The 14820-nt window shown below is 44.3% G+C and overlaps 1 long non-coding RNA gene across 1 annotated transcript in view; it reads right to left on the reverse strand.

Annotated features, from left to right (window-relative positions):
• The window catches only part of LOC144369159 (uncharacterized), a 72404-nt gene that overhangs the window by 41132 nt on the left and 16452 nt on the right, over window positions 1-14820 (reverse strand). The window lies entirely within an intron of this gene.

Genomic DNA, 14820 nt, shown 5'->3' on the forward strand with positions numbered 1-14820 from the left:
ATTTGTTGATTGATTGTATATCTTCTTCTGAGAAGTGACTATTCAGATCCTTGGCCCATTTGTTGATTGTTTTTATTTGTGTATGTGTGTGTGTGTGTGTGTGTGTGTGTGTGTGTGTGTATGTATGTGCTTAGCTTTTTGATTTCTTTATATACCCTAGACATTAGTGCTCTATCTGATGTGTGAGGGGTAAAATTTTCCTCCCAGGATGTAGGCTGTCTGTTCACTTCACAGATTTTTTTTCATTTGCTGAGAAAAAACTTTTTAGTTTGAATCCATCCCATTTATTGATTCTTGGTTTTAATTCTTGCACTATAGGAGTCTTATTAAGGAAGCTGGGGCCTAATCCCACAGGATGAAGATTAGGGCCTACTTTTTCTTCTATTAGACGCAGAGTATCTGGTTTAATTCCTAGGCCCTTGATCCACTTCAAGTTGAGTTTTGCTCATGGTGAGAGAGAGGGGTTTAATTTAATTTTGTTGCATATGGATTTCCAGTTTTCCCAGCACCATTTGTTGAAGAGGCTAGCTTTTCTCCAATGCATGTTTTTGGCACCTTTTTCTAATATGAGATAATTGTAATTTTGTAATATGAGATAATTGTAATTCTGTGTCCTCTATTCTGTACCACTGGTACAGTTTAAGGTCTGGTTTAGTGATGCCACTTGCTTCACTCTTCCTGCTAAGGATTGCTTTCGCTATTCTGGGTCTCTTATTTTTCCAGATGAATTTCATGATTGCCTTTTCTATTTCTATGCGGAATGCCATTGGGATTTTGATTAGAATTGCATTAAATCTGTATAGCGCTTTTGGAAGTATGGTCATTTGGATAATATTAATTTTGCCCATCCAAAAGCAAGGTAGATCTTTCCATCTTCTAAGGTATTCTTTGATTTCTTTCTTTATGGATTTCATTGTATAGATCATGGGAGGAATAGATGAATTCTAGATAGGGCAGAGGGGTGAGAGGGAAAGGGAGGGGGCAGGGGATTAGCAAGGATGATGGAATGTGATAGATATCATTATCCAAAGTACATGTATGAAGACACAACATACTTTATATACAAAAGAGTTATGAAAATTTGAGCTGTATACGTGTAATAAAAACTGCAATGCATTCAACAGTCATTTATTTTTTTAAATCAATTTTTTAGAAAAGAAAAGTTCAAAATGCTAAAGAGATAATTTAAAGAAGAACTTAGAAAATAGAATGCTCTCCCTTGTTCTTGGATAGGCAAAATTAATATTGTCAAAATGACCATACTACCAAAAGTACTATACAGATTTAATGTAATTCCAATAAAATGAAATTATGGCATTCCTCATAGTAAAACAAAAAAGAGTCATAAAATTTATCTGGAAGAATAAGAGACCCAGAATAGCTAAAGCAATCCTTAGCATGCAAAGTGAAGCAGGTGGCATCACTATACCAGAGTAAACTATACTACAGAGCAATAGTAACAAAAACAGCATAGTATTGGCACCAAAAACAGACTGGGAGACCAATGGTACAAAAACATGCATTGGAGAAAAGATAGCCTCTTCAACAAATGGTGCTGGGAAAACTGGAAATCCATATACAACAAAATGAAGTTATGGGGCTGGGGATGTGGTTCAAGCGGTAGCGCGCTCGCTTGGCATGTGTGCGGCCCGGGTTCGATCCTCAGCACCACATACCAACAAAGATGTTGTGTCTGCTGAAAACTAAAAAATTAATAAAAAAAATGAAGTTAAACCCCTATCTCTCACCATGCACAAAACTCAACTCAAAGTGAATCAAGGACCTAGGAATTAAATCAGAGACACTGTGTCTAATAGAAGAAAAAGTAGGCCCTAATCTTCATCATGTGGATTAGCCCCAACTTCCTTAATAAGACTCCTATAGCACAAGAATTAAAACCAAGAATTAATAAATTGGATGGATTCAAACTAAAAAGTTTCTTCTCAGCAAAAGAAACAATCTGTGAGGTGAACAGAGAGCCTACATCCTGGGAGGAAATTTTTACCCCTCACACATCAGATAGAGCACTAATCTCTAGGGTATATAAAGAATCAAAAAGCTAAACACCAAAAAAACAAATAGCCCAATCAATAAATGGGCCAAGATGTGAAAGACACTTCTCAGAAAAGGATATACATTCAAACAAATAATGAAAAACTGTTCAACATCTCTAGCAATTAGAGAAATGCAAATAAAAACTGCTTTGATTCATCTCACTCCGGTCAGTTTGTTGTTTGTATTGAGAACACAAACAACAATAAATGTTGGCAAGGATGTAGAGGAAAAGGTATACTCATACATTGCTGGTGGGAATGCAAAATGGAGCAAACAATATGGAAAGTAGTATGGAGATTCCTTGGAAAGCTGGGAATGGATCCACCATTTAACCCAGCTATCCTCTCCTTAGTCTATACCCAAAGGACTTAAAACACCATACAACAGGGACACAGCCATATCGATGTTTATAGCAGTACAATTCACAATAGCTAAACTGTGGAACCAACCTAGATGCCCTTCAGTAGATGAATGGATAAAAAGAAAATGTGGTATATATACACAATGGGATTTTACTGAGCTATAAAGAGAATAAAATCAAGGCATTTGCAGGTAAATGGATGGAGTTAGAGAAGATAAGTGAAGTTAGCCAATCCCCAAAAAACAAAATGCTGAATGACTTCTCTGATATAAGGAGGCTGATACATAGTGGGTTTGATAGAGGGAGCATGGGAGGATTAGATAAATTCTAGATAGGGGAAGGGGTGAGAGGGGACATGAGGGAGCATGGGGGTCAAAAAGATGGTGGAATGAGATGGACATCATTACCCTAAGTACATGTATGAAGACATGAATAGTGTGAATACACTTTATGTACAACCAGAGATATGAACAATTGTTCTCTATATGTGTAATATGAATGTAATGTATTCTGCAGTCACATATAACAAATTAGAATAAAAAATAAATTTTAAAAAAAAGGAAAGATAATTCTCACCGCATGATCTGGTCTAAAACAAAAAACCCACATGATGATTCAGTTCATGTTTTTAAAACCAACTTATTCAATACAAAATATTCTTATTCTTCTCTAATATACTGTTATAGTAAAAAAAACTGTATCAAGGAATATGAAATATATTTTCACTCCCTTTGTGCTATTGCAGTTCTATACATTTTTTGTTAAATATATATATTTTAGAATTTTTAGTCGTCAATGGACCTTTATTTTATTTATTTATACGCTGTGCTAAGAATTGAACCCAGTGCCTCGCACATGGTAGGCAGGCGCTCTACAACCGAGCCACCACCCCAGCCCCTTGTTAGATATTTCTAATTTATTTGTTCATGAAATTTTCATGTAACTTTCAGAGTCAACTTGTTCTTAATAGCTTGCTATGATAATTATCATAATTATCATAACAATTATCAAAATTTTGTCTGAATGAGAGATAACTTCTTTCACCTGCCCCCTTCTTCTTCCTGTGTGTCCCTACAGGGCTGCTTAGGGTCTTTAGGAACAAGGAACTGAACCAAGACCCCTTCCTTAAGGGTACAGTTGGGAGTTTCTAGTCTCTAAAGAGGGTCCTGGAATGGTGGCTTTACTAACCTGTTGGGGTTAATAATTAACCATGTCATTACCTGCACACTCTTGGCTGGAAAGTACAATCTGTGGTCTAGACATTTAACTGCCAACACCAAGTGGGCACCATTGAGATGCAGAGTTGACCCACACACTAGGGCATGGATGAGTAGCCTGGTTTCTCTTGGCAGCCTGTCAGGGGATTGCGGACTCTGTCACCAGTCTCTGTCCCGCAGGTTCTGCTGTAATGATTCTGATTGTTGATATGTATAAGGCAGTGTTCCTCTGGTGAGCAAGTTCCTGGAGGGTAAGAGCCACCCTGTTATCCACATTTGGAATATTCTACAGTTAATCTCTGGAACTAGTAAGATGACTAATACATGCTCAATGCCTAGCTGCTATGGTAATGTCCTTCAAGAGGAGGCTCTATGCTAGTGTCTTACCAGCCTCGGCCTTAATCTCAGACACTCAGTTCTGGAAATAAAGGAATTCTCTTAGACAACACCAATGTGTCACTGTGCCTAAACCTGCCCACGTAACAGTAACTTTATACAATGAGCAATATGCACCAATCATGTCAATGACCTAATGTAACTTATGGATATAAATAAAGCTGGCAGCTTAGATGAGAAGCCCCTTTTACTTTGCCCCTACATGATGCTCGCTTTTCTGTCTGTCTCTCTTTTTGTTTTTCTTTACATTCTGCCTGATGGTGGTAATGATCTCCCAAGGAGAGAAGCAGAAAGGGGAGAAGGAGACTTAGTCAAAACTTTGTCACCAAGAACATGATATCAATGTTAAAATAGAACTCAGGACCTTGGTGGTGCAGAATACTAGGAGCTTCGAGGTCACACTGTACCTCAGCACATGGAGAGATGAGCAGCCTGGGGCTTCAGCAACTCTTCAACCTGTCAGAGAAGCAAGGCCACAGAGAAACTGCCACCTCCAAGCTTGGACAGACAGATGGGATTGTACAAACACACAAGTCACAGGGCAGAATCCCTGAGCAGACACGTCTGTGAGGATCAGTTCAAGGTGAGAAAAACAAACTGTACCTGGCAACTTGCTGGTGGTTCAGCGTGACCCAGTGTGAGAGTCAAACCCAGGAGAACCGAGTCCAGGGGCCCAGTCTGTGGGTTTCACTTTAGGAGTCCCAGCAGATCCTGACAGAATATGTCCCATTTTGCTTCTAGCAGGAAACGCGAAAGTTAACCATTCTAACTTGTTCAGAGCATTCTGTTCCTGTTAACAAGGCCTGTCCTCGGGCGACAGGCGATTTCACCATGACCTTACCCTCCAGGATTTCTTCACTCTCCTGTCTGAGGGAAGAAAACACTCATCCCAGGTCTTTCAATAAGAAAGGGAGGTGCTCTCCTCAAGCTCCATCTCTCCATCTTCTGTACCGACAGGGAAGGGGCTCCTGAGAGGCAGCCAGTAAGCATCACGGTCCACAGGCGCAGACTCAGGGTGGACTGAGAACTAATCATGTGGACAAAGAATGCACCATCTCCACACCCCTCCACTGCATTATCCAAGGCCGGTTTATGGGGTTTCCTTTTAACTAGGACATCATGTCCATTTTCAAGAAAAATATTAAACAATCTTACACCGCCCCTCCCCACACACACACACATAGTTTAAAGACACAAAACATGTATAAGAACTGAAGTCAGATAGGGAAAGACATTTGGAATTATAAGACCAAGAATTTTAGAAAACTAGGATTAGCCTGCAAGTGATGTAATAGGGAAACTGTCACATAGGGGAACATGGTTTGTGTATTCTTTTACTTAAGTGAAATGGATGACCGCAATAATATGAAGGGCAGGAAGAAGAATTTAGAACTAATTTTATTACACATTCCTTATTATCCCTGAAGCAGTATAATTTTATTGAAAATGGACTTAGAAGTAGATGCAAATTTAGGGAAACCACTAAAAGAAGTAAATAAAAATATGTTATATGCTAATAAGGGAAAGAAAAGACAATCATATAAAAAGTTTAATTAATATTACAAAAGGAAGAAATATGACAGAAAATAAATGAGCAAAAGCTAAGAGCACAAATTGAAAACAATGACAAATATCATAAAAATGCATTCCACTACATCAATAATCACTTTAGGTGTCAAATATCTAAATTTATCAATTAAAAAACAGACTGTCAAAATGATTCAAGGAACAAGGCTCAACCGTGTGTTGTCTATTAGAAACCCAACCTAAATGTAAGAAGATATAGACTAAAAGTAAATGGATAGAGAAAGACAGACCTTGCTAGCTAAAAAACAAAGTTGTAAGGATTACATTAATTCCAAACAGAGCACACTTCAGAGAAAGAAAAATGGCCAGGGATAATGAATCATTACATAATTACACAGGAGTCAACTCTCAAAGAAAAAATAATTCTCGATGTATGTGTATGCATGTATGTGTATGCACCTAATAGCAGAGAGTCAGAACAAGGCAAAAAACATAGGAAATGCAAGGTCAAGTAAATGAATCTACTCTTAGAGCTGTAGACTCCAACAGTCCTCTATGAGAGATGGAGAGATTTAGCAGGTACGTAGGAAAATGAGTAGACATAATTGAACTCAATATCACAATCCACCAATTGCATATGATTGGCATCTGTATACTGCTTCATGCAATAATCAGAGATTATAAGTTCTTCTTAAATGCACATGGGACATCCACCAACATATACCATATCCTGGGTCATAAAGCACATCTGAATAACTGATTGCATATATGACAAATAAGGAAACATCTAAAGTCATTAATATTCCACAGTAGAAAAACTGGGGGGAAAAAACAACTTATATCTAAAGTAAGCCAGATATAATGAAAATAATTTAAAGAATTAGACATCAGTGAAATTTAAAACAGGTAATCAATAGAAAATATCAACAAGACAAAAAACTGATTAAAATATCAATAAATATTTAAAATATCAATAAAATTGATTAGCCTATAGCCAGGATCACTAAAGAGAGAGAGAGAGAGAGAGACCAGACACTAACTGCTAACATCAGATGAAGGAGAGGACATCACTACAAATCCTAGGGACACTGATGGGACTGGAGCAGGGACAGGGATATTGCTGATGATGCTGATTGGCCAGAGAAGGATCTGGGGAAATCATAGGTCTGCGAGTGACATGCCCAGAGCTCAGCCTGGGGCGATTCCTGTGCTTCCCTTCAGACAGAGAAGCATGAGTTTGAGTGGCTGCGTGATCACAGGACAAGCCACTCCACAGGTGCTGGCAGTCACCCCTCTGATGAAGTGACACAGGTGTCTCTTCTCAGCTTCCAGGTTCAAGTGGCTGCAGGGACTCTGTTAACTGTGGGCCACATGTGCGCTCCTGAATGCTGCTTTACTTCGTGGTTTCCAATGACCACAACCTACCATCTCTGAGCTTCCTGCAGTCTTCGTCATCATCATCATCATCATCATCATGGCCTGGCCTCCAGCTTCTAGTTCCCTTTGGCCACCACACTTCTCTCTCTCCCTCCCTTTGTATTTGGCTTTGGAAGAGCTGCCCACGCCCAGGACTCCCCTTCTTGGTACCCTCTTCCTCCTTAGTCAGTTAAGACCTGACTTCAGTCCTCATCACTCACCGAAGCTGCAAAACCAGCATCAGCAAATCAGCATGGCCAGCCATTGCCAGCGGCATCCTGACTTTATCTCGGGTCTCTTCCGGGGGTGGACACTGCTGCCCACTTCCTTCTGAGAACGCTGCCCCTCCTGCGTGTCTCCTCTCTCAATTCTCCTCCGACTACCTCCTTTCTCTTCCTCTCTTTTACTGTGTGCATTGTGTTCTTACTGCCCCTTAAATATTAGAGACCCGGAATCCCTCTTCAGTCCCTCTCAGTTTTCTTTGTCCCTATAGCTGACATGTGTGACCTATGTCACTATGACCGTCAGGGGTGGTCCTGAGCTGGGTCTACCTGTACAGGAACCCACCAGGGATCCCGGAATTAACCTCAGCTCTGCCATTCTCCGAGAAAACCGACCTGGGCAAAGGCCCCCGATACGATTTATTGTCATTTAATAGAAGCTCCCTCCTCAGAGGATCATTATTATCATAATGTCATCATGATCATAACCCCTCCCGGGCTGACCATACCGGGAGAGGAGGTGAACAGAATACGCCTGACCTGCGGGCACCGCGGCTGAGCCCCACCTGCTCCAGTGCGCTGAGAGCCTTCCTGGTCTGCGCAGTAGGGCACAACCACGACAGGGGACAGTCCATACAGAAGCACTGGATGGCTCGTCTACACGCGAAGGGGAGTTGTATAGACATGATGAGATGAGAAAACGCAATCGCCAAAAAATACTGGCCAGGCAGTTAGGGAGTCTCCCCAGGTGACTCCCTAGCGGGGACCCGCTGATGCTGGCCCTGGAGAGTATCCCGCCGAAGCCGGGGAAAGATCAAAAGTCAAAATTGGAAGCAGATGCATTAAATTCATGTTCGTTCACACCACCACAAAGTTTAAAACCTGTCATTCGAGAGCATTGTCTGTGGGGCAGAATCCATCTCTGTTGAGAATGACTGGGCTGAGCCGCACCTCCCTTGAGGTTTGAGGCTGACCGGGAAGGAGCAGTGGTGGACCGCTGGCCTAGCCCTGAGAGACCTGCCCGGAGCAGCCCCTCCCAGCCCCGGTAAAGAGAGGCAATACAAAGAGCCCCCATCTGCTCGCCCAGGGCGCTCCAGGTCAGCCTCCAGGGACAGACTCTCAGGCTGTGCAACACTCGCTTGCAGGCTAGGTTTCATGGCGCCAGTACAGCGGGAGGGACACTGAGCCAGGCTCACGCTGGGGCGGGTTGAGGAAGGGAAACCTGTGGTGCCATCTGAGGGTAGCAGCTTGTTCGTATGGAGCTCAGACTATCCAAGAGGAAGGACTCCTGGTGCCCACCTTCCTGCCCACACATGCCCGCGGTCAGGGGAGCATGTGTGGGCAGGAAACCAAGAGTTGCAGCATCCAGGCTAGACCTGGCCCGCAGGAAACATTCATCCAGCATCAGGAAGTCAAGGATCTATTCTAGGCTGTTTGCAACGCCTGGCTTTGGGCAAGTCACTTCCCTATTCTGAACGTAGGGGTTTTTTCCCTTTCTTTTGCAAATGAAGAAACTGAACCTCGCCATCTCTGAGGCTCCACCTATTTCTTCATTTCCTGAGACCTCAAGGGCATAGTGAGCAGCACTAGTCTCTTTGGGACTGGAAACGCTGCATGTATCCACTTCAGCCACTAGAGGGGGACGTGCGATCGTTACATGGCTGCGATTGTAATTTATTTCTCTTGATTTAAATGTGGCAGCTAGAGGGCACTCCTACCCTGCACTTGCATCTGACCATGCCGTGCAAAGGAATCCTAGATTTCCCCTTTCTCCTGTCAAAGTCAGAGAAAGTCAATTAATCAAAAACTAAGGAGTAACGAATGCTGACTGCCTACCTCCTATAGAAAGTACTTCAGAACGAATGCTGTAAGTAGAACTAAAATCTCTTGAAACTTTGCATTAGCTAATTATGACTGCAACATTTTCTGATAGGGTTACTTATATAATATTTATTCAAAAATGATTAGAAGCTGACAGAATCTTTTCATCTCAGCATTACTTACTGTTTCAGTCAGCTTTTTTTTTTTTTTTTTTTTTTTTTTTTTTTTTTGCAGCTGTGACTAAAGGATTCAACCAGAACTACTTTAGAGGAGGAAAAGTTTGAGTGCTCATATTTTCAGAAGTCCTAGGCCATAGAAGATTGGCTCCATTTCTTGGGGCTCAAGATGAGGCTGAACATCATGGCAGAGTGTGTGGCAGAGGGAAGCAGCTCACATCATGGTGATCAAGAAGCATACACACACACACACACACACACACACACACACACCAAGCCCTAATTCCCCCCTCCTCCAGCCACACCCACCACTTCAGTTACCACTCAGTTGATCCCTATCAGGGGATGAATTCACTGATGGGGTTAAGACTCTCACAACCCAATCTTTTCTCCTCTGAACTTTCTTGAATTGTGTCACACGTGAGCCTTCACACTTACATAAAGGAAAAATTAGTAACCAAGGATCCAAAAGCAGGGCATCCTACTTTGGGTTGGCTCTGGTTTGGGCAACATTACTGATTTGAAGCCACAGTCTTTCTCTTCTATCAATCAGTCAGTTCTGCCTCTGACACAGAGCCCAGGAAAGACCTTCACAAGTCTGATCGTCTCTGTCCTGTTGGCTCTCTTCTCCAAGCTGAGTAGCCACAATCCCTTCAGTGGCTATTTATGGTCTACATCTTGTATGAAGCCCTGAATTTCATCAATGAGCAGAGCTGAGGATCTGCTGAAGGAACAAACGTGTGGACCAGGCATTTGGAAACCCAGTGTGGTGAGGACACAGTAACCCAGAAATACATTTCAGTGAACTTGAAAGCTGAAGACTGCCCAGAGAAATAGCCCCTAAGCTGAGAATCAAGAGAAGCAAGGTAGGAAAGCAGTACAGGTGGTACCGTACAGGGGGACACTCGGGGGACCAGAGAGGGATGGGAGAGAGCTGGCCTTGAGTGAACGCTTTCCATGGTCTGACCCTCTGTGAACTCTGCCTTGTCAGGTCCTTCCATCCTGTGAGCTGCTTAGGACAGAGACTGTGTTACTAAAGTTTCTATTTCCTCCCTTCATCCGCCCTAAACACCTCCCCAGTACATGGAGCACAGTTAACCATAATAGATTTTTGCTTATGAGTGAACCCCTGAGCAGGATAACACTTGTGCAATGTGATGAGCACTGGGTAAAAAAGCTCAGCCCACAGTTGAAGTTCGTTTCTAACCAAGAGCCAAGACTGGTGACCTCTTCCATCCTCGAGGTGCTTATACATACAGATGTTTTTATGCATTGTGACATCATTGAAGCCCTTGGCTCATGATGCAATTTTTCATTTTTCTCTTCTTCCATTCCAAGTAATGAATGCCTTTGCCCCGAGGAAAGGAACACGACCCGTACATCCTCAAGCCTCCCAGACCCCCAGCTCCTCTCTCGCTGGCATTAGCCACAGTTTGTGGTTTCAGGAGCAGCTGCTTTGGTTGAGTGTGTTGTTCATGGTGTGAAGAGGTGGACGACTGGCCATGAGGACTCTGCCTTCATGAGTGGGATGAAGTGCCCTCACCCAAGGGCCTGACAGGTAGAGCTTCGCCCTCTGCTTCCCACCTTCTGTCATAGGAGGACACAGAACTCTGGAGTCTGCAGAGTTCAAGGCTGTCTTGGAAACGCAGATGGGACTGTCCCCAGACATCAAGCCTGCTGATCTTGGACTTCCCAGGCTCCAAGACCATAAGAAAAGAATCCTTCTTCTTTACAAAGTTATTAGCATGTGGCTGTCTGCCATAGCAGCACACATGTGCTGAGACAGCATCCTCTGGAGAACTCGGAGCCCTCCCCAGCGCAGGCTGCGCTTCCTCCTACACGGCAGCAGGGGGCAGGCGTGCCCCACCAGAGTTCCAACTTCCTGAAGGGACTGCCCAGCTGTGGGTTCTGAGCGCACAGGGTGTTCCCAGCCCTGAGTTCAGCAGAGACAGAGGGCTCAGAAGGGAAGAGACAAGTAGGAGAGAGAGGAGGGTGGTCAGCGCTCACCCTGGTTCCTTTCTCAGGGCTGTAAGAGAGACAGAAAGGGCCTGAGACTTATGGGCCTGAGTGTTCTGCTCCTGAGCTCAGCATGGTCAAGGCCACTCCCCCCAGGACCACTCTGTTCAGCTGCCCAGGAGAAGGGGTAGGGGGTGGGCGTGGAAACAATACAGAAAGTGTCTGCAGAGTTATTTCTTATTTGATCACAGGGCCAAGTTCTGCCATGATCATCCAGTACGGATCCTCCCAGAACTTACCACCCAGTGAACTAGGCTAATTGGAAGTATCCGACATTGGATATAAAAAAATTTAAATGTACCAGCATAAATAAGGAGAATCAGGTCCGTATTTTAACTACGGCCAACAGTTGGCTGGTGGTGAGCAGAATTCCTAAACTCATGCCCCTGACGTCCCTGGTCACTGCAGTTCTGAGTGGCACACTATGAACCACGGGTCTCCACATAGAGTGTTTTTCTTGCTATGGAGAGGCCAGCGAGAGTCGCTGCAAGTGCTTAACCAAGAGAAGCCTAAGCTGAGACAGCCAGCTGGGGGCCGTTGGAGAAGGTGCACAGACATACCTAACATGGTGGTGGAGAACAGTTCAGAGGAGAACTGACTGGTCCTGTGGTTTGAATGTGTCCCCAGATCCACCTGTGGGAAACTTAATCCCTACTGCAGCCACATTGGGAGGCAGGGCCTCTGTGGCATCCAGGTCATGTGTCTTTGTGAATGAATTCATGCCCTGTGCAAAAGGCTTGTGGGAGTGGGTTCACCTGCCCACTGTTCTGTGAAGACACAGCATCAGGACGCCACCTTGGAAGCAAATAGGGGGCCCTTACCTGACTCGGAACCTGTGGCCCCTTGACCTTGAACTCCCAGCCTTCAGAACTGTGAGAACATAAATTTCTCCTTTATAAATCACCCAGCCTGTGGTATTCTGTTATAGCAGCACAAAGCAGACTAAGACACTGGGGAAACAATTTTGTTCAAGACAATGACAAAATCCTTTATAAATAGGGCTGCCCATTCACTGAGCAAAGGTCCCCATTGACATGGGACATTGAGTAGCATGGACATAAACTCTGAGGAATGACCACAGGTCACCACTGCAGTAAGCCCCAACTTACACACTAGGTGAAAGGAAGATGCCTTTGCCATGAATTTCTGGTATTTTTTATTTCCTTTATTCAACCAAGAGCCTGATTCTGTTTTAATACCTGGAGGAAGTATACATTAGCAGGGGGAAAAATGACGTTTGTTGCCAAAATGATCACCTGAAAAGAAAGGAGAGCTTGCAGGATCTACAGAAAAGGTGAAGAAGAGGATTACTCACCAAGTGTTTTAAGGGAGGAAGCTGGTGGGGGACGGAGACACCTTCTTTACCAGAAAGCGGCAAGACTGCAGAATTCCCCTCCCCAGCGCTGACAAAATTAGAGAGCCAACATTTAAAACCAATAAAAACTTGACTCACAGCAATCAAAAAGGGAAAGGGACATAAATACACAGAAACGTCTAGAAACTGGGGACTCCAAGTGGAACAAACAGAGGGGCAGCGGTGCTAGGCGACCACCGGCTGGCAGAACCCCCTCCACGCCCACCCCAAGTCTGGAGGATTTTCCCTAGGGCACCGGACGTGGGCAGAGCAAATGGGCCCTGCAGGCCTCCCTGGGGTCCTCTCCTGGCTGATGCCTGGTGGAAAGGGACACTAGGGATGAGTGGGAACAGATCGGAGAGGCTTTGGGGTGGACCTTCTCTGCCAGAGTCAGAGGCACACCTGGATTTAGGACGGTGCGCCAAAGCCCGGGTGCCTCGGCTCACACCTGGCAGCCTGGAACCTGCACTCAGACCCCCCGCCCTGCTCCTTCCCCTGGGACTCCCCGGCCCCCTGGGCTACCAGAACAGGGCAGTGCAAGTGGAGTGGGCAGGGGAACCCGGGGTCTCACTAAGAGCCGGAAAGGACAGGAGCCTCAGGACTGGGGGCCTATGAGAGTGTGGGAAGCAGGTGATCCTCGATCCGGCATCCTCATAACCTGATTGGGGCGGGGGCGTGTGAAAGGCGAGGAGCTGCAGTCGGAGGCGGAGCCCGTGTGGTGGTCACTCCTGAGATCTGAGCTGGGCCTGCTTTCTCGGCCCCCCGCAGCCACCACGGAGTGGTCTTCCTTGGTCTTAGGTCTGGGCACAAAGCGGTCTCCTCCATTGTAGATGTTCTGGGGAATTGTCTGTCCGGCAGGAGGACTCGCAGGCCCCGGGTGGGCTCCAGGCAGCCCAAGGCCAGACCAGCTCAGCCATCAGCTGCCTGTTTCTCTGGGATCACAAAATGCCTGGTCTTCATCAGGTGGCTCAACAGATGCACTGGTGTGTCGGGGCAGGGAATCAAGAAGTCCAAATGTAAACAGAAAAGTCTATTTACTTTTAGCTTTGGGGACTACTAGCAAAAAGCTAAAAGTAAATAGATCAGTGGAGCAGAGGAAAGGGAAGAGGGGGGAGGGGAGGGGAGGGGAAGGGGGAAGAGGAGAGAGGAGGGGGAGGAGGGAGGGGGAGCGGAGGGGGGAGGGGGACAGGAGGGGGGAGCGGGGAGAGGATGGGGGAGAGGGGAGAAGCAGGGACTGAGTTATAGCAAACTACCTTCTGAGCTTTTATAGTTACGTCAAAATGAACCTTAATGTGATGTGTAACTAAAAAGAACCAATAAAAAGGGGAAATAGTTTAATTTTATCTTCTTTTTTTTTTTTTTTTGGTACCTCGGATTGAACTCAAGGACACCCAACCACTAAGCCACATCCCCAGCCCTTTTTATAGTTTATTTTGAGACAGGGTCTGGCTGAGTAGCTTAGGCCTAAGTTTCTGAGGCTGGCTTTGAACTTGCTGTTCTCCTGCCTCAGCCTGCTGAGGGGCTGGGAATACAGGCGACTGCCACCACACCCAGCTCATATTCCAATCTTTTATATTTACTGTACTCTATGTAAATACAATATTCTATGTATTGAAAAAAAATCCAAGACATCACCCATTTAATGACACAACATCCAGAAGCAATTTTAAAAGACGAATACATTCAATTGCATTAATGAAAAACAAAATAAAAAAATTTTCATGGCAAACAAACAAAAATGACTACAATCAATCAAAAAATGAGAAAGTGGGAAAGTGTATTTGCAACCTATATTACAGAAAAGGACAACTGTCCCTAATATACAAATAACTCTTAGAAATTTAGGAGGAAACAGGCCAAGTAGCCATTGAGTAAATTTAAAAGATATATGCACAGAAAGTTCATAGGAAAATAATTGAAAAAAAACTTTGAATTGAGAAAAATTTTTCAATAGGGCTCAAAATGAGACAAGTAAAAATAAAAACTACACCATAATGGCATCACTTTCCTCCAAGTTCACTGGTGTATTCTGTTGGGAATCCGTTTGAAAACAACACTGCTTGCACAATTCTGGAAGTGATATAGAAGCTTCTGCAGAGAAAGTTTGGCGACAACTAAAATGTTGCATATGCACTTTTTATACTCCCTCTACTCTCTCTCTCCCTCCCTCCCTATAGTGAGCACATAGATTTCATATGGTTGGTTTATTTTAATCAATACTTCATTTTGTCTGTAATTCCAGCAAATCAGGAGGCTGAGG

The sequence above is a fragment of the Ictidomys tridecemlineatus genome, chromosome 12, assembly GCF_052094955.1.
Source record: "Ictidomys tridecemlineatus isolate mIctTri1 chromosome 12, mIctTri1.hap1, whole genome shotgun sequence".
Taxonomy (NCBI): Eukaryota; Metazoa; Chordata; class Mammalia; order Rodentia; family Sciuridae; genus Ictidomys; species Ictidomys tridecemlineatus.